Source organism: Protopterus annectens, chromosome 7.part1, assembly GCF_019279795.1.
Source record: "Protopterus annectens isolate FY-2018-M chromosome 7.part1, PAN1.0, whole genome shotgun sequence".
Classification (NCBI taxonomy): Eukaryota; Metazoa; Chordata; order Ceratodontiformes; family Protopteridae; genus Protopterus; species Protopterus annectens.
Window position 1 is genome coordinate 432,446,800 of NC_056740.1, and position 21,669 is coordinate 432,468,468.

Below are 21,669 nucleotides of genomic sequence, written 5' to 3' on the forward strand. Positions count from 1 at the left end.
GAGCTCTTAGCGATTGCGTTTGCATGTTCAAAGTTCCATCATTATATTTACAGCCTCACTATCCCGACTGAAACAGATCTACAACCTGTAATCACTATTTTGAGAAAGCCTATACATACCGCTGCAGCCAGATTGCAACGCATGATATTGAAATTTCAAAAGTATAATTTCAATCTTGTCTACACCAAAGGCTGATACTTTATCCAGATTGCCCAGAAATACCACTGAACAGCATGAAAATGAGCAATTTGACTTTGAAGTCATGGAAGTGAGAAATTTTTCTTCCACATGTCTTGATGAGCTTAGAAGTCACACAGCCTCAGATCCAGTTCTTCAGAAACTGAACCACTTTATCAGTCAACCATGACTGTCAAAGCAGTCTTGTTTACCAGTAGGCCTGCAACCTTATTTTCCTTATAGAGAGGAGATTTTATATGACAATGGTATCATCATGAAAGGTACAAAAATGATTGTTCCAAAATCCTTGCAACAAGAGTCTATTATCATCTTACGTCGTGGCCACCCAGGAGCCAATTCTGTCAAAAGAATGGCGAGAGAACTAATCATGTGACCTTCTATGTCAAAGAATATTGAGACAGTACTTTCATTTTGTTCTGCATGTAATAGTACTAAGCCACATCAACAGAAAGAATCACTTCAGCTAAACCAGATTCCTGAACTACCTTGGTCGACAGTGGCTACAGACATTTTCAAATGGAATTGTCAACATTACTTGGTGTTAGCAGATTCTTATTCAAATTGGTTCGAGAATGACCTAATTCCTAATCTAGCATCCAGTACTGTCATTACTAAGTTGAAGTGTCATTTTGCAGTCCATGGTAGTCTGCACAAAGTTATTTCTGACAACAGTACACTGTTTACAAGTCAGCATTTAAAGAGATTTGCTGAAGAGTGGGACATTATTCATGCTACGAGTAGCCCTAAGTACCCAAAGTCAAAGGGTTTCGCAGAACGTGCAGTTCAAAGTGCAAAACAGTTATTAGAGAAGTTGAAAAGAGACAGTGGTGATGTTTTTCTAAATCTCCCGAATCTCAGAAATGTTCCTCAAGATAAACATCTTGGTTCACCTACAGAAAGGCTTTTGTTGAGACAAAGCAGAACCCCACTCCCAGTTAGTAGCAGTCTGTCAGTTCCCTGTGCTAAGAACAACAAAGCAGTGACAGCTCAACTCATGAAAAGACATTTGTCCTAAAAGTTCTATTATAAGTCCAGCACACCACTCAGTCAATTACGAGAAGGGGAGATAGTGAGGATGCAGATGTCCAAAGGTTTGGATCAGATTGGAGTCATGGAAATTGTATGCCCATAGCCAAGACTGTACATTGTGGAATCACAAGGAGTAGAATTTAGGCGGAATCGGAAACATTTGGTGCAGGTGTCCGAGCATGTATCGCAGCATCTTGCCTCTGAAGAAGACTCGAGCTCTCATAGTTATCCAGTGTTCCAGTTCCAGAGGACATTCCAGTAGATATCACTGTTCCTGAGAAGATTCCCAAAACTCCTGAAAGAGATTGTTCACCAATGACTGTCCCTGTTGCTAAACCAAGTTATAATTGCTATATCAGTAGATCATGTCACATTTACAGACCATGTTCCAGATACACAGCAACTTGGACATGAATGTTGTGTTTATTTCATAATGTCTGTATAATTGCATGTCTTTTTCAAATGTAATTTTATTGTGGGCAATTCACTAAAGAGGGAGGATGTAGATGAGTATGTATGTATACTGTTAAGAAGTTTTTCATGGGCTTGCACATGTGTATAAATACTGGCCATGTGTGAGCCACATTACCATTTTGTAGAGAGCTGTTCAGATGTAAGCATGCATGTATGTAATGGTCTGTCAGTTAATCAGTTCATTTATATTTTATGTTGCTGCTATCCATCCAGATGTGTTTCTATATATATAATAAAGCATATAAACAAACTACCCTGCCTGTATGTCTTGAATCATAACACAGGACGAGCGACAGACTCCAAATTCCTATTCAGTTGTCCTTCTGCAGACCCTGCTACCATTTCAGTTTCTGCAGACAGAGCATCGAAGATGCTACCTTCCACTTCTCAGCTCCTCTCAGATAAGTAGAACAAGGTCATGGACAGAATAGGAAAAAAAGGGTTATACTTCAGCAACTAATCTTGCCTTCAGGGCCATTAACTATTAGACCCATATAGCTAAGTCTTCTTTGGCTCTTCTTTCAGACTATGGCAAACTATTGTCTGACCTTCCTGACTCTCCCACTAAGGTTAAGCTTTCCTCCAGCTTCAGCTCCTCAGTTCAGGTTACATGACACTTCATAAAGAGTGGTGATAATGCTGTTGAGGCATCAGCTACAGTGGTTGCATCAGGATCAGTCTTGAGGAGGTATTCCTGGCTCAGGCTCCAACCTTTGCCTGATGACATTATGGCAAAAAGTCATGGATGCCCCCCTGGACAACATGGCCTAGTTTTGTACCTCAGCTGCAGAACATTTCAAATCTATTCAGAAGAAGGGCAAAGAGCTGCAACACCTGAAGCATATCTTTGTTTCTCTGGTACCCATGTTACACAGAAACTACCCTACCAAGACCATATTTGATAGAAACTCTATAAGACCATAATCCTCCAACAGCAAGAGGGATTCCAGGAAGCAATTTGTCTCTAAATCTTCATCCTCCACTCCCACACAGAAACAGCCCTTTCAGGCCAAGCCAGGTAGCCTGTGACTACCTGCCCCCTGAGCCATCAACCCCCTGTCCCTCCTTCTCTCTCCCTGCTTGATAACCCAGGATTCTTGGGTCCTATTCATCATCCTGCAGGGATACTTTATAATGTGGAAGACTCTTCCCCCTTTCAGGGTTATTCCACAACCTCCAAAGGAGCAACTGGAACACCTTTCCCAAATCATTTCCAACCTCCTCTCTCAGGGCACTATTCAGGTGGTTCCACCCTCTCAACTAGAAAAAGGGTTCATCTACTCCAGAATGTTCTTGATACCCAGGAAGGATGGCCCTTCTAGACCTTTCCCATCTAAATATCTTTCTGAAAGTCCCCGCCTTTCATATTTAACCTTACCAGACTTCTTCCTCTTATCCTACCCCAGTTCTTCACAGTGTCATTCAACATCAAGGATGTCTATCTTCATATTCCCATTTATCTATGGTTCAGGAAATTTCTTCGCTTTGCTATTGCTTCATCTCATTTTCAGTTCTGTGCCTTGCTCTTTGGGTTGCCTATGGCTCTATGGCTCAGAGGGTGTTCACAAAATGCTTAGCTGCTGTCATAGCTTTCTGCAGGTTAAGGGGCATACAGATCTTTCTATACCTAGATGACTTTCTCCTCCAGGCTCACACTCCAGACATTTTTTGGGAGAACCTCGCCATCACAATGTTACTATTATAGAGGCTAGGATTCCTTACCCACAGAAATACTGCAAACATAACAGTTTTGCAAGATGGATTAATACAATTTACAGTGGCGTATAGCATAGTTTAGGTAAAGGTTACCTCTGACAAGGTGTTTATGCCCATTACTACGTAAGAGTGGAGGGAGAAAAAAAAAAAAAGACAGTAACATGAAAAAAGGTATACTTCTACAACAACATTAAATTTTCAAGCTATAAATAAATAACCACAGGAGCAAAACAAAGTTAGTATATACAATGTAATAAGGTTATGTGTAATTTAGATAAGGGAGATAAACAGGAAATTTTATGAAGGTAGTCAAAACAGATAAATGAGCAGGTCTGCAGGTATAGTGGGTGAACACAGACGAGGAAAGGGATGTTAGAAAATAAGAGAGAGTATAGTTTGGGAGAAGTAGTGTAGGAGAGTTGAAAAAGGGGGACTGAGGAAGCTCAGTCAGGAATGGAGCATGAGCAGAACCAGGACTTGCTCACATATTCTTTTAAAGACTATCTGAACACAGCTAGGTTAGAGATACATCTAGTAGTTAGAGGAAGGGAATTCCAACCTTGTGAAACTGTATGTGAGTACAAGCTTTGACCAGGGGAGTAGAAGGGTTTAAGTATGTTGAGAAGTTGGTTATCTTCATATCTGAGAGTTCTATTAGGTGTGTATAGGTTGATTAATGTATTAAGAACTGGACAAACTGAGGGTTTGTAAATTATATTGTGTACTGTTATAAGCTGTAAGTAAGATGTATGGGAAAATTGAGCCACTGAAGGGTGTGTAGAGACTTGTGGTGTTGTAGGGTGAATTTGCACTGGTGGTGAACTTGTCAATTTTGTTTGTAGTACATTTCAAGTCGAATTTTTAGGGAAGATTGTAATTTAGTCAGAATAGGGGCAGCATGGTGACAGTGGTTAGAAGGGAGGAGTCGGCTGGGGTCACTTTGGTTGGGTATTCAGGAATAGTTTGTATCTGTATAGCATGCCAAGTTTCTGGTCTTTTTTTATTTGGTATGGGGGACCAGTTCTATTTCTGTGTTGCTGAAGGAATAATTCTTGAATCTAATAACTTTGTTTTTTGGAGACTGAGCAAGAGTTAAGCATTAAGCCATGTTTCAATAAACATGAAAGCTTGTTGGGTTATATGATGCACATGGATTGAGATCTTAAAGAGGAGATGATAATGAAGTCATCTGCATATTGAACAAGTGTGCCTTGACAAGTGGAAATATACAAGTTGTTGATGAAAATATTGAAGAGCAATGGATCAAGGACAGACTGTAGTGAGATGCGACATAGTGGCTTTCCATTTTACTGACTGATGTATTTCGGTTAGGTAGCGGGAGAACCATTGAATTAATGGGGGTGATAGACCAATGGTGGAAAGTTGTTTGAGAAGTCCAGGGTGAGAGACCATTTCAAAAGTTTTTGATAGATTGAGAAAAATTACTAATTAACATTGGTGGTATGAATAGATACAACTTATATGACAATGAATTAATATTTTGAGAATCTTTTGCCAGTTTATTAAGAAATTAACAGTAAATTTGTGTAATACAAATGGGAACTGCAAAGTGAAGTGAGAAAAAACAGGATTGTTGCATATTTAGATAGTCAGGGGAAAGAAATTGATTAAAGTAAGGAAGTGAGTGAAACAGTGAGAGTAAGGAACTGTAGGGTATGAAAAGATACTTGTTCATATTTAGGGATATCGTTTATCTTGGGGGTGACATGAGCAAGAACAGAGACAGACTTTGGGTAGGAATTCTCTCAGAATGGTTTTAAATAACTGAGGGCAGGGTATTGACCTGATGGGTATAGGGAAGGAGTTCCAGACCTCAGCAACATTGTCTGACCATGCCCAGCAGACTGCTGAAACAGTGGAGTCTTTTGACATTCAGTCATAATAACCTATTGAGGACACAGTTGTGTAGAATTGTATTTAGTAGCAGACAAACAGCTGGATGGTGGATAATTTTATGGGTGGTAAAAAGCTGTTTGTGTGTGTTAACTGATGGGGTAGTTCAAACCAATTTAGGCTTTTTAGTATTATACAGTGCTGAGTTCTGAAAGGGGTATTTGTTGCAAAATTAACCACTTGATTATAGCATTGTTCAGGTTTTGATGTCTGTGACGCCTATAGATTATTAAGGATGGGTCCCCATAAAGTAGTGAGGTGAGGAAGTAAGGAGTGACAACTGCAGTTGTAGTTGTTTGGATGTGACAGTTTTTGGCTCTGTAAAGCATACTTAGATTTTGGTGAGTTTGTAAAGCAGTTTTGTATATGCAGGTCAAGTTTTAGTTTACCATCCACTATCATGCCTAGTAATTTGTTATGAGAAGTGATTTTAGTGGTTGTATTATGAAGAGAGAAGACTTTAAATGTGTTATATTTTCCATGAGAAAGGGATTTGTGGAAAAAAAGAAATCTTTTTTGAGTGGGAGGAGTGTTTCACATAAGTTGTTAGTTATGAAACCATGTTTCAGTGGCTGTTAAAGCTTTCTGAGTATTTTTTGGAGTTGTGCCATGTTGTGTGATATGCTTATAAGTGTGGAGTCATCTGGATATTGTACTTGAGAGGCCTGTTGTGTTGATGTGTGGAGGGTGACAGTGAGAATGTTAAAGGGTGCTGCTGAGATTAACTTAGTAAGGGCATCTGAAGTACACATTTGCTGAGACAAACAGTGTCAAAGATTCAAAACAGTCAAAACTCCCAGTGTCAAAGATTCAAAACAGTCAAAACTCCCTGGACCAGATAGTCAATACAACTAGGGGTGCAATCATACTGGATCTGGTCCTCACTAATATGGGAGAGTGCTGCACACCCCCTACTGTAATGCCTTCCCTGGTAAGGTCAGACCACAAAATGGTCTCCTTTGAAGTAAATATAAAACCTGGACCTCCAGCTAAACCTGGAATATTCATAAACTATGCTAAGGTTAACTCCAGCTATTAAGTGAGAACCTGGCAAAATTTCAAGACCCCATAAACCCTGAGAACACTTCTGCCTATGTAGAACTGTTACAGAAACCCTGTACAAGCATGTTAATAGCTGCATAGAGGCAGCTGTACCCACCAAGAAGAAGTACAGAACTAACTCAAAAAATAAGCCACCCTGGTGGAATCATAAAATCAATAGGCTGTATAACAGGAGTAAGAAAATCATGGCAAAAATTAGGAGATGCAGCACTCAGCAGGATAAAAGCACTCTCAAACTAAAAAAAAAAAACAAAAAAAAAAAACAACTCTGAGGACAAATAAAGTCTACCAAAGCCAAATATGAGGTAAGTTTGGCCTCCCAGGCCAAGGGTAACCACGAAGCTTTCTTTATCTATGTCCACAACCTCAAAGGAAATACACAATTGTGTGCAGAGCTCTTTGTAAATGGAGCCACTTATACTGAGCTAGAAGATATAGCAAACCTCCTGGCTGATAAATTCAGCTCCAACTTTCTCCTCTCTCCCCCTCAACCTTCCCTCAGAAAATAGCAAATATAACTCCCCTCTACAATTACTAGGGAACAGGTCCTTAATGCTCTCTCTAAGACCAAGAACACTGCATCAATGGGCCCAGACTACATCCCAGGATGCCTTCTAAATAGCATGAAACATGACCTATCAGGACCTCTAGAATTACTATTTAACTGCAGCGTCCAAACAAGCTTCATGCCTCATGAATGGAGAAAGGCAACAGTCATCCCTCTGCACCAAGGTGGGCCATCTACAGACCAATAAGTCTCACTAGTTTTATATGTAAAGCCATGGAAAGAATTGTCATGGAGATGATCGACAGAGATATATAGTAAACCTCCAGACACTGGACCCAACCCAGTTTGGTTTCATCAAGGGCAGATCATGCCTACTCAACCTGGTGGACTTTGAGAAGGTCACCAAAGCAATGGATGAGGGCAAAATTGTTCACACTACCTACCTTGACCTGGCCAAGGTATTTGACACAATACCCCGCTCTGGCATTGTTGACAAACTCAAGAGGTTAGGTACAAATCCGTATGTCACCCAGTGGAGAAGCCAGCTGGCTCACAGACAGGACCCATGAAGTTAGAATTGAGGAGTCCACCTCTACAAAGAGGCCAGTCACAAGTGGAGTCCCTCAGAGATTAGTCCTTGGACCAGTCCTTTTTGGCATTTACTTCTCTGAAGTCAAGGACAATGTCAGTGGTCTCTGGCTGACTAAATTTGCATATGACTGCAAATTAGGAGCGGTCATTAAATTTCCCACTGACACAAATGTTCTCCAGGAGGGGCTGACACAGACAAACAACTAGTGTTAGAGCCATGGAGTAAAATTAAACGCCAAGAAATGCATAATACTATCCTTTGGGAAATCGTCCATCCCTGTTAACTATCATATTGACAATACACCCATTAGAGTTCATCCAGTAGTCAGGGACTTAAGGACACACACAAATAGTTATCTAGCCTTTGATCATCACATGTCTACAGTGGTGAGTTAATCATTCTATGTTGCGCCACTTATAAATAAAGGTATGGCATCCAAGTCCAAGGAAGTCATTGTTCCACTCTATTCTGCATTCATCAGACCTATCATTGAGTACAATGCCCCCTTTGGTATGTACCTAACCAGGCATATTCAACAATTGGAACATCCACCGAGGTTCCTCACAAAAAATACAGGGGTAAGTAATATGTCCTATGAACACCGCCTCAAGGCCCTATCCCTGTATTTTTGCAAATACCATTAACAACATGTGAACTGCATACCATAACAAAGATCAACAATGCAGGTTCTTTTGTAACTGAAGCACTGCACAATATTTAGAACCAGTTTTACAGCAATAAGCTTAGACTATACAAAGCAAACATGATTGCCACAGTATACATCTAATCTTCAGCACCTTGTCAACTGAAGGAGCAATGCGTGGAAGGTCTGGAAGCAAATATTATCCTCACCTGCCCATGACACTTGCATTACATTGCATAACTAAGCCAAAAAAAGCAATAAAAGCATACCAAAGTCTTGTAGTTACACGAACACCAAACTTCTACTTTCTCCAGTTACACTCAGTTCTGGAAAGAGTTTAACACCTGAGCAGTCTTACTATCTCACAGCTCATATTTCAATCAGTTCACCATTCAGATTTGGCAGCTGATTTTACCAGTGCATGTCCACCTCCCTTGCTACCAACTTCATCACCCCATGAACTCTAAGTACCTCTGTTCTCCCTCAAAAAAGTCTCTCAAAAAGAAACAAACTAATACAGCCATTAACTAATGATGGCCCACCAAACTCTTACGGTTTCTACTTGTCGTTCATCAAACATTATGGAGATCTCATTTCACCACAAATATGTTACATAATTTAATCTGGCACTGGCACAGCAAACCTTCCACAGTATCTGAAAAAAATAGATGCCCCCATTCCTAGATGTACCTAACCCCTGGTAAGCTAAATCAAAACATTGTCTGCAGTCAGTTAGCCACCTTCTTCTACCAATAGAATATTCTCCTCTCCCATTAGCTGGACTTCATTAAAAATAGAAACATCCAAACTACTGTACATACACTCAACAATACTCTACTCAGTAATAAAAGTACATCTTACTGGTGACCTCTTTATTGAACTATCCAAAACCTTTGAGTACGTTAAATTTATCTCTCCAGCTTAACCGTTCCTCATACTCTAGCTTTGGTCCCTCTAACCTAAAATGGTTATCCAGCTACCTGTCAAACAGAACATTCTCAGTAAGATATGCCAACTCCCTAATCGCATACTAATATATCACTATATCACAATGTTACTGCGTTTGCAGATGACATTGCCATACAAACGTCTTAACCAACTATGGCACCATGCTGTAGGAACAGCAAAACAGATGCCAAAATTTGTAGCCATGGTTGAAGCTGAATAAACAACCTCCCCCAACCTACAACCTCTAAAATGGGTTCTCACTTTCAAGTACCTAGATATTCTTGTTCCTGGCCCAGCTATGGCACATCATATTGTTAACCTGAAAACAAACGTCAACCCTACTCTATTTAGCTTTCATAAAAAAATCTGGCAGTTGCATACCACTGAAGGAAGGGCAGCTATTGGTAAGAATACCCTACAACTAGAATATGCCCCACCATTACTTCAGTCCATCCATCCACAAGCCCTTTTGCCATTTTTGCACATGGGGTTGGGGTGTCATTTGAACAGAAGAAGTATCTAAAGCCAAGATGTGCACCAAAAGGTGGCTAGCCCTGATGTGCTAGTTCATCCACACTACATGTTCCCACTCACAGTCACATCTATGGCCAATTTAGAGTATCCAGTCCACCTACTTCATTTCTTTGGGAATGTGAGAGGAAAATGGAGCACCCAGAGAAAACCCATGTGAAGATAAGAGAAGACATGCAGACTCCGCACAGAAAGCACTGCAGCTGAGAATCAAACTGGGAAACTCTTGTTGTGAGGTGACACTATCTGCTGTGCCACTGTCAATATGCCTCTTTCGAAAATGCAAATTAAAGTGAACCCCGCCAAAACAAAATTTGTAGATTGATTCTCCTATCTCTTAATAATGAGTATCACTGTACTACACTCAAGAAATCATGGAAAGCAAAGTTCTGCTGATTACACATTGTTGTGAAAACAAAATAACTGAACTGCTCAAATGCAGTTCAAAACTAAGGTATCATATAGTTTTAAGTGTTTATTTAGGTAAGGCAAACCACTCAGCACCTTACACACACCACTGGTACTATCTGTCTACCTGAAATACTTCTCCCCTTCTCTCTTTCTATATATGTAAACTCAGTGACTGCATAATTCTTATTAGGTGAAAATGCCACTAAATTTCCAATCTGACTAACTTGCATTTTGACAAATACTGTATTTTGACAGTGCATATTTAATTGACAAAAAATAAAAATACAAATTGCCAAAAAAAGAAATAACAACTGTGAAGAAAAACAAGTTGTTGCAACAGGGCAGACCCCCCCCCCCCCGCTTCCCATTACTGTGCAAGTGTTCCAACTCTTGAGATGGCACAATACGGAGTAAAGGGCATATTTCCCAACAACAGTATTACAGCAATCTCACATCACCAGATTTGACAAAACAGAATTGATAGAACTGGTGTCAGTTAAATAGTGGGTTACATATTTACATAAACCCCTGCCTGTGTGTGCGCACGCATATGCCTCAAAACAAAGTCACTTAAAAAAAAAAAAACAACCAACATAAATAATACATGAAGGAATAAGTCCCAAATAGAAATTTGTAATCTATATGCTAGCTAACTACTTACGGTAAGCATATATGCTAGCTAACTACTTACAGTAAGCATATATGCTAGCTAACTACTTACAGTAAGCAGAGTGCAAATTACAATATCTACATTAGGTTGGTCATTTTTGTCATTAAAAAAAAAAAAAAGATTAGTTGCCAGTCGAATATAAGAATATGCTAATCGCGGTATCACTAGGACAGGATTAAAGCAGTGATTTATAAATATGTTCTAGTAGTACTCTAAACATGATTTGACACTAATTTGCAAGAAAACCACAATTATATGAAAAGCAAACCAAAATTATTAGGCAAAAATGTGGACATTCTGCAAAAAGCTGTTCAGATGCGAGGTACGATCACACCTACGCTTCCCTGACAGTTAGTACTGCTTTTCAGTAATCACTAGGCTTATACTTTATGCAGCGTCTCAGTAGTTTTTTGAATAATAATAGATTTGGAATTAAATATGACCAAGCACAAGTTGGATTGAAGGTCAGTTTTTTTGATATCACTGCAGGAGTGAATAATGAGAAAATTAAAACTAAAACACACAGAAAATTCAATCAGCAGAATTTAATGTTACAAGCCACTAGTTGCCATCCACCACACACCTTAGCTTCTATCCCGTATGGGGAATTGTTAAGAATTAAGAGATTATGTAGTGACACGAATGACTCAAAAATAGAAGCTGCAAGAGCTCTGAGAATGTTTTTAAATAGGGGATATGAAGAGCAAACAATAATGGAAAATTATATTAAAATTTATGAAAATTATAATATTGGTAAAAATAAAAGTTACACGGGTAATGCTGGAAACAGAAATAGAGTTTTAGAAAACAACATATTTTGTGTTACTAAATATACAATTTTTTTCAGACAGATTTAATAATTTATTAAAAGAATATTGGAAATTAATAAGGAGACAAGTACCTTGTTTGTCACAAGTATAACTTAAGACATCTTATCAGAGGGGACGTAATTTGCAAGATTTTTTGGTTCACAGCAAATACAGTAGCCCAAAAGAATCAATTAATAGAAATATAAATAAATTGGGCACAAGCCCTTGTGGTAAATGTTCTATTTGTCACCATATAGTACCTACATTTGATAAAATTAATTGGAAAAAAAAATTGAAATACAGGACTGCTTTTCCTGTACAATAAAGAGAATAATGTATGCAATAAAATGTTCTTGTAATTATTTTTACATTGGTGAAAGTAAAAGAAGCTTGAGTGAAAGGATAAAAGAACATGTTAGGGACATAAAAAATAATAAAATAAGCACTGTAGCATATCATTTTAATACAGTACATATGGGAAACATTGACAGTTTGCAAGTAACAGTTTTGGAACATATTTCTTTATATTTTGCTGGCGATGATTTGTTGAAATATTTATTAAGAAAAAAGGAATCAATTTTCATTATTAAATATAATACTATGCAGCCCTATGGGCTAAATAAAGAATGTAATTGGCAGAGTTTTATTTAACTTCTATTTTAGCTTTAAGGAATTTATATTCTGCCTTAAATGATTTAATTGATTGACTAATTGAAGTTGATTATGTTATAAATAGGCATGCTGTGAGCTTGCACTTTACTCTGTAAAGGCTGTTACGGCCGAGGCGTTAGGAGATTTTATGGTGAAACTTTCATTGTTTATTTTGCTGTGGAATTCGCTGTGGAATAAAACAATTTTTACTTAAGAAGAAGGCGTTACTGGTTTACTGAGATGTGGTATATATCTACTTTCTTCAGTGTGGTTCAACTATAAGCATGACTAGTGACTCATTTTCTTCTTTACCCCGTATTGTTCGTGAAACAGGGTTGGAATTTACTCATAGAAATGAACCTATTAATCTACATGCTGCATCGAACAGTGGTGATGAGACAATGGTTCAGCAAAGCAATGAATTTGCTGAACAGCAACCGAACAGGCAAATAAATGTTTTTAAAAAATGGGAGGAATCTAGGTTCTGCACTAAAATTAATCCTTTTGCGACAATAGGTAAAAAAAACAGAACTATCTGCTTTTCCTTCAGCACAAGAACTTTGTTCCCAATTGGGAAAACTGTTGTTTAAGGAAACAGCTACCTTTTATAATTTAAACAGCTTGCAAAGATACCATGAACTACAGATTACACCAAGGGGGCTTAGAGCTATCAAAAGTCTCTCTGTTCCATTTAAACTATCAGAGGAACAAGAACAGAGGTTCCATGATAGATGGATTGCTGCAGCACATCGATGCAGTATGGAATGGGTCTCCATATTGATAGACAGAGACAATTATAAAAGAAATAAGATACTGGAAGAAACTAAAAAAATGTTTGAGGAGGTGATTAAAGTAACATCTAATTTGGCATTAGAAACTTTCTTGTTAAGTATTAATGATCGCCTCACTACTTATGAGAAGGAATTAATACAAAGGAAGAAAAACAAGCTTCAAAGAGATCTGAGGGATTACGAAAAGAAGGCATTCATACTGTCATCTAATCAACAATCCAAACAGCACAGAGTTAGTTTCCAAAACCAGGAAACATATGACCAGTGAAAAAATCGTAATGTGTATTCAGCAGAAAGTGGGGCATCTTCTATGGAAGAAGAATGTATGGATCAGGAATATCCTCCATTACCTAGACCTGGTAATACGGAATCTTTTCAACAAAATTTTCGTGGACCAGGAGCCACAGGCTATGGTACGAGAAAGCATATGTGGCAGGGACATGGTAACTACAGGGACCAGGGCCAAGGCCCATATAAACAAAGTAGATGGACTAACTAAACAGGTATTGCACGATGTAGTGAAATTTCAGGTAAAACATGATACAGTGGACTCATGTAATTAATTTATCTAATTATGTGTTTGATACTGATGAAATGTCAGTTTTACAAAAGGGGTTAAAATTTATTCCTACTGTTTTTCCAAGAATGCATGAAGTTAAAGCAGAAATATTTAAACTAATTCGGAAAATGCACCTGAAGGAATATTTTTATAATAGTGTACCATATAATGTGAATATATCAGATGAAGAAACAGATTCATCCAGTGACAGCAGTTTTTATTCCTGCGATTCAGATGTTGAAAATAATGCATATACTTTGTTTGATACAAACACAATTATGGTTAAAAGTACTTTTATGCCACCCTTTAAAAATGTTAACATACAAAGGTTTAATAATGCTATTAATTATTTGGTAATAGAAAAAGAATTGAATGAATTTAGTAACATGAGTAAGAACTATAATTTATCAAAGGATGAATGGTATAAATTGAAACAACTTAGTAAGAATGATAACATTGTATTTAAGCCCTCAGATAAAGGGGGCAAATTAGTTATGAATTCTGCAATGTATCATGAAATGTGCATGTTACATTTGAATAATGAACAGATTTATAAAAAAGTAGATATTACAGTTTTAAATCAGGCTCAAAGGGAATATCAGGCATTATTGGATAAAGGAGTGAGGCTACATTATTTTTCAGCTTCGGATGTAGCAAAGAAATTTACAAATAAAGAGAGCACAGTAGCTAGATTTATTTGTGTGCCCAAAATTCATAAGGATTTACAACATCCTCCGGGGCGTCCAATAGTTTCAGCTATTGGATATTTTACACATAATCTAGGATGTCTTTTACATGAAATACTGTTGAAATAAGTACTAAAGCTTCCATCTTATATAAAATATTCTTTTGACTTCTTGGATAAGGTGAGAGAATTAAAATGGAAAGTAAATATGTATTTTGTTGCAGTAGATGTTACTAGTCTATATACCAATATACAACATGTATATGGACTAGAAGCTATATAGTTTTTCTTGGGAGATAATCCCAGAACACACTATATTAAAGAGTTAGTATATTTCTGTTTGAATAATAACATATTTGAATTTGAAGGAAGCCTCTATAAACAGAAACAGGGCACAGCCATGGGGATAGCTTTTGCCCCCATGTATGCAAATATGTTTATAGGATATATTGGACAGCACCCATATATACAGAAATACATTTTTTCAGAGATATGTTAAATATTATTTTAGATTTATAGATGGCATTATATTCATATGTCATGAAGGTAGAAAAGAGGTACCTGAGTTTTTGAATTTTTTGAATAATAATAGATTTGGAATTAAATATGACCAAGCACAAGTTGGATTGAAGGTCAGTTTTTTAGATATCACTGCAGGAGTGAATAATGAGAAAATTAAAACTAAAACACACAGAAAATTCAATCAGCAGAATTTAATGTTACAAGCCACTAGTTGCCATCCACCACACACCTTAGCTTCTATCCCGTATGGGGAATTGTTAAGAATTAAGAGATTATGTAGTGACATGAATGACTAAAAAATAGAAGCTGCAAGAGCTCTGAGAATGTTTTTAAATAGGGGGATATGAAGACAAACAATAATGGGAAGTAATATTAAAATTTATGAAAATTATAATATTGGTAAAAATAAAAGTTATACGGGTAATGCTGGAAACAGAAATAGAGTTTTAGAAAATAACATTATATTTTTTGTTACTAAATATACAGTTTTTTTCGGACAGATTTAATAATTTATTAAAAGAATATTGGAAATTAATAAGGAGACAAATACCTTGTTGTCACAAGTATAACTTAAGACATCTTATCAGAGGGGACGTCATTTGCAAGATTTTTTGGTTCACAGCAAATACAGTAGACCGAAAGAATCAATTAACAGAAATATAAAGAAATTGGGCACAAGCCCTTGTGGTAAATGTTCTATTTGTCACCATATAGTACCTACATTTGATAAAATTAATTGGAAAAAAAAATGAAATACAGGACTGCTTTTCCTGTACAACAAAGGGAATAATGTATGCAATAAAATGTTCTTGTAATTATTTTTACATTGGTGAAAGTAAAAGAAGCTTGAGTGAAAGGATAAAAAAAAACATGTTGGGGACATAAAAAATAATAAAATAATAAGCCCTGTAGCCATATAATTTTAATACAGTACATATGGGAAACATTGACAGTTTGCAAGTAACAGTTTTGGAACATATTTTTTTATATTTTGCTGGCGATGATTTGTTGAAATATTTATTAAGAAAAAAAGGAATCAATTTTCATTATTAAATATAATACTATGCAGCCCTATGGGCTAAATAAAAAATGTCATTGGCAGAGTTTTATTTAACTTCTGTTTTAGCTTTAAGGAATGTATATTCTGCCTTAAATTATTTAATTGATTGACTAATTGAAGTTGATTATGTTATAAATAGGCATGCTGTGAGCTTGCATTTTACTCTGTAAAGGCTGTTACGGCCGAGGTGCTAGGAGATTTTATGGTGAAACTTTCATTGTTTATTTTGCTGTGGAATTCGCTGTGGAATAAAACAATTTTTACTTAAGAAGAAGGCGTTACTGGTTTACTGAGATGTGGTATATATCTACTTTCTTCAGTGTGGTTCAATTATACTTTATGCAGTCTGCGTTGTCAGAACGAGACAAAAAAAAAAGAGAGAGAGAGAGAAAAAGCAGTATTCGTACATCCAGAACCCTTGCTGTGAAGGGTTAAAGAAAAAATAATAGAGAGAGAAGAATTTATGCACGGACGTGCACAGCACAAGTCTGGAAGGCAGGACTGAGTATATGTAACGTGTGCTGCCAGTTAGGGTATGTGTGCGATCATCTGCAAATTCACGGACCATTACACATTAAAAAAAAGATAAAGAAGTATTTGTACATCTCAGAACCCTTGCTGTAAAAGGTTAAAGAAAAAAAATAGAGAAGAATTTACGTACGGATGTGCACAGCACAGGTTTGGAAGGCAGGACTGAGTATATGTAACGTTTGCTGGCTGTTCATCTGCAAAAGCATGAACACTTTACACATTAAACAATAAAAAACAAAGTATATATATTTTAAATATCTACATGTATATACATAAATTGCCCAACAAAAGACTACTGCAATAGAAAAAATATATATACCAAAGCTAGAAATGCTGTTTCTTTTAACATGCATGCATGCTTTCCCCGTTGCAGCTGAAGATTGATGAATGGAAATACTGTGCTAAATGTTATAGCAAACAAATAGCAGGTACTAGCTAATAAACCTGTTTTGCACATAAATAGAAATAAAAGAACATTTTGAAACACATGCCTACATTAATAGTTAGCTCCAACAACAGCACAGAAACGAAAAAGTAATAAGTAGACACTGTATGAAGCAGGGAACCCAAATTCTGAGTCTCTTAGTGTAGACGGAACAAAGGGAGGATTGGAATACATGTTTGCACACCTATTTCAAGAAACTTTATGCCGTGGGTGGGATTATTAGAAGGTCATGAGTGATGTCACAAAAAGGGAGGTCATTACCTCAGTGAGTGACAGTGTTTTAGCTTCAGTCCGAGGCAGATATGCTGTTTTACAAACGAGCTAGTACCCCTTTAAAACAAAAATTTTGGATGCACTCCTGGATAATAAACTCTTGCTTGCAGTCTGCAGACCTGTTTAAAAGCCTACCAGACAAGAGTAAAGAACTCCAGAACCTGAAACACTTAACTGGTCTCCCCAGTACCAAACAAGGGTGGCCCTTGGAGGGCCCATACTGGACTTATTCCTAAACCTCTTTCTGAAGGTCCCTTCTTTCATAATGCTATCCCTTCAAAGCCTGCCTCCATTATTGCCACCCAAAGCTTTCATGGCCACTTTGGACTTGAAGAAGGCTTACCTCCATATTCCCGTACACCCAAACCACAGGAAGTACCTAAGCTTTGTTGGACCCTGTTCACACTTTCAATTTACTGCCATGCCCCTTGGTTTGTCCACTGCATCAAGGGTTTTTACTAAGTGCCTAGCTTCAGCCATAATCTACTGCAGGAACAAGGGCATTCAATTCTACCCCTATGTGGATGACATCCTCATCCTTGCAGAGGGAGAAGACTCACTCCAAAACCATCTGTCCTTCTCCATGTTTCTGCTCCAGAGGTTAGGATTCACACACAACCTCACAAAATCATCCCTCTCCCAGTACAGGACAAAACCTTCCTGGGTTGCAGGATAAGGACAGACCTGATGAAGGCCTTTCTCCCTCAAAACAAGATAATTTTCCTGGTTAACCACTTCCAGGACCACCTCCTAATCAACCATCTGTCAGCAAGGCAATTCATGCACCTCCTAGGACTAATGGCAACCACCATTCCCATGCTGTCACTAGCCAGGCTACACATAAGGAAGTTACAGTGGTATCATACGAATGTTGGTCTCAACACAGCCCCCCACTGGATTTTCAGATATCCTTCCTTCTGTGCCTAAGGACAGAACTGAAGTGCTGGATTCAGCAGGTTCAACTAAACCCAGGCCTACCCCTGCAGCCCACCACACCAACTCAGCTAATGCACACAGATGCCTCAGATCTAGGCTGGGAAGCAACCATGAATGGCCTCAAAGTACAAGCCCTATGGAGCCATCACTCCAGCAAAAGCACATCAATGTAAGGGAGATGACTGCAGTCCACCTGGCCCTACAGGTCTTTCTCCCACATAAGTCTGGGTCCCTTACAAAGTTTCACAGACAATACCACTGTAATGTGGTACATCAACAAACAGGGGAAGACCAGGTCTTGCCTGCTCTGCAGGATAGCAATGCAAGCTTGGGAGTTAGCCTCTTGAAACATTTCACTGCATCCCATCCCAGGACAACCATCAGGCAGATGCTCTCAGCAGATCATTCTCTCCATCACAAGCAGATGTTGTACAGAGATGTATTCCAAGACATTCTGTATCAATGGGGCATACCACAAGTAAATTTATTTGCCTCCCCCTAGAACAGACCACTGAAAACTTTGTGCCAAGGATCCCTGTCCACTAGTGTGGAGAGTGGATGCCTTCACCATTTCATGGAAGGGACTGTTTCTGTATGCCTCCCCCCCTTTCCTCTCATTCAAAAAGTCCTCCTAAAAGTGAGGAGGGACATGTCAGAAATCTTCCTGGTGACCCCCTATTGGTCAAGGCAGTGTTGGTTCCCCCTACTTCAATCTCTTGTCAAGGCCAATCGTCACAAGTTGCCTCTCAATGTGGACCTGCTCACAACAGAAGGGCTCTCTCATTCAGCTGCACTTGGAGATGCTTTGCTTAACCTTCTGGGTGATAAACTTTTAATTCCCTTCAGACACTGATACACTGAGGACATGCTCTCTCTCTCCTGCAGGAGGTCAAGAAACCAAATATCTATGTTTCCAAATGGGAAAGGTTCTCCAAGTGGTGTCTCCAAAGACAGATGGACCCCTTTTGAGCAGATGTTCCCCTATTCTTAACATGTGTGAGTTCATAAAGTCAGACCGGTCATGCTCTTCAGTGAAGGTGCACTTATCTGCTATCTCTGCCTGCTTACGTCTGGAACCCCCTCTTCTCTCCAGATAAGATGTTAAACTATTTCTAAAAGGACTCCTGCACATTAGGGCACCAAAGAAGCTTATCCCTCCACCTTGGGACCTAAACTATGTCCTAGAAAAACTTAGACTTGCACCTTTCGAGCCAGCCATTTCTGCCTCCCTGCAGATGTGCACATGGAAAATAGGCCTACTGCTAGCCCTTACCTCAGCCAAAAGGGTTTCAGAATTACAGGTGCTTGTGGCATCTCCACCCTACACTGTCTTCTACAAGGACAGGGTAACCCTGCGCACCAACCCCTTCATGCCCAAAGTGGTCAATGAACTATCACTAAACCAGTCCATTCATTTACCCACCTTCTTTCCATCTCCTAAAAATGACAGTGACACTCCCTAGATGTGCATGGACAACAAAGGTTTTACTTGGACAAAACTAAGACCATCAGAAGGTCAAATCAACTCTGTGTGTCATTTCATCACAGGGCTCTGGGCAAAGCAGTATCCAAACAAATTATCTTTTGCTGGATAAGGAAAACTTTCTGCTATTCCTACCATGGGACACAATTACCTCATGCAGTCAGAGCACAGTCTACAAGAGCTTTAGCTTCTGGAGCCTTCCTCAATGACCTGGACACTATTTCTATCATTTAGGCAGCCACCTGGTCCTTGGTACATATCTTCACCAAACATTGCAAACTGGACCATATTTCCAGAGCCAGGGCAGGGTTTGCAAGGGCAATCCTGGAAGGATTCCTGGAATCTGCTTCCTCTTCCTCCACCCTTCCTCCTTAAGCTGTGATACTCTCCCACAGTAATAATACTGCAACATGAGAATAGAAAGACATAGAAAAGTTGTGTAAAATCTTACCATAATCATAGAGGTCCTCTTCCATGTTACATTATTCCTTCCCTCCCACCTACTCCCTTATGACATTCTCCTGTTTAGAGGGCATTATTGAGAACTACCTAGACTTGGGTCATACTGACCAATTAAGTACATTTCACCTGTCTAGAGGACATCATTGGCACTACCTAGACTACTGTCTGATTGGGCAGTCAGTTCTGAGGTCTGTGCAGACGTCACATTTAACTCATTCACTCCAATGGAGCTCATGAACTTTGCACTGGAACTTCCAATGGGAAATTCCTAAACATTTCGACAGAATCAATGTCCTCACATTTCAAACATATGTTCATTTGTCTGGAACTGCAGGGATTATGAAAGCAGTATACATGGCAAACTCTTCAGCACAAACTTTTTATAGTGGTAGTATTCTTTAGGTTCTAGGTATTAAATGAAATTTTATAAGTCACAGTAGCTATTACTCAAGTCACTCCACAACAAGTACAGATACGAGTCTGTCATTGTCCATGTTGGAGTGAATGACTTGAGACATACCTCCCTGGGCTACATGAAAAGAGACATGGAAGAGCTCTTGGATCATGTGGCCCTGGCAGGTATAACCGTAGCCCTGAGTAGCATCCTGCCTTCACCCAGAGTTATACCACAGTATAAGGATAAAATGACTGACTTCAACAATTGGCTAAGCTTCTGGTGGCATTCAAAGGGGATCCAGTATCTGTCTGCCTAGGATGACATGATCGACAAACCACGATGCTTTGCCAGAGATGGTCTGCACCTGTCGCCCCTGGGATTCAGGTTACTGGCTAAGGCTCTTGTCACCCTTATAGTGCCTTTTTTAGGCAAAGTTCAAAGGACAAAACCACCACCGTTAACAGCTACAAGCATGCAAAATCTGAAGGTAATGCTACTCAATGCTAGAAGTCTAAACCTCAAAATGCACTCTCTCAAGGCACTCCTAAAAATGGAGAACATCTATATATGTGCAGTAACTGAGACCTGGTTCAAGGCTCCAGAGAGCCACCCCTCCAATACCAGGCTACAACTCTTACCGGCCAGCAAACCAGGACTGAAACACTAAAGGTGGAGGAGTGTCCATATTCACCAAGGATATTCACACCACCAGGCTAGTTGCCCAACACAATGCGTCTGAAGTTTTCCAGGTGCAACTAACACTAGGTAAGACTGCACTCCAAATTGTAGCTTGCTACAGATGCCCCACCATGCCCCAGGAGTCTCTCTACACCTTTCTAAACATACTGGAAGATATTAAGATATAACCAAACACCCTAATATTGGGTGATTTCAACTACCCTGCCATTAACTGGGAAAACTACTGGTGTGCCAACACCTTTGCCCAACAGTTCATGGAATTCATAAATTCCAATGCCCTGGATCAACTAATCCATAGTCCCACCAGGGGCTCCAATGTCCTAGACCTGGTCATTACCAACATGGGAAATCGATGGTCCACACCTATGGTCACCCCCTCGTTGGTCAGGACTGACCATAAGCTGACCACCCTTGACATTCACATCCCTTCCCCCACCCCTCAGTAAGGAAACCTCTGTAAAAAACTTCTCCAAAGCCAACTTCATGCTACTCAAGTCAGAAGTGGCAAACTTCATGACACCCATGCAGACGGGAACTGTAATTTCGACTGCTGAATCCTACACTAAGGCACTGTGCAAGCACATCCACTCGTGCAAGAATCATGCTATCCCAAATAGAAATAAGACGGTCTCCTCCAGAAAAGGAAGCCAATCTGGTGGTCCCCTGCCAT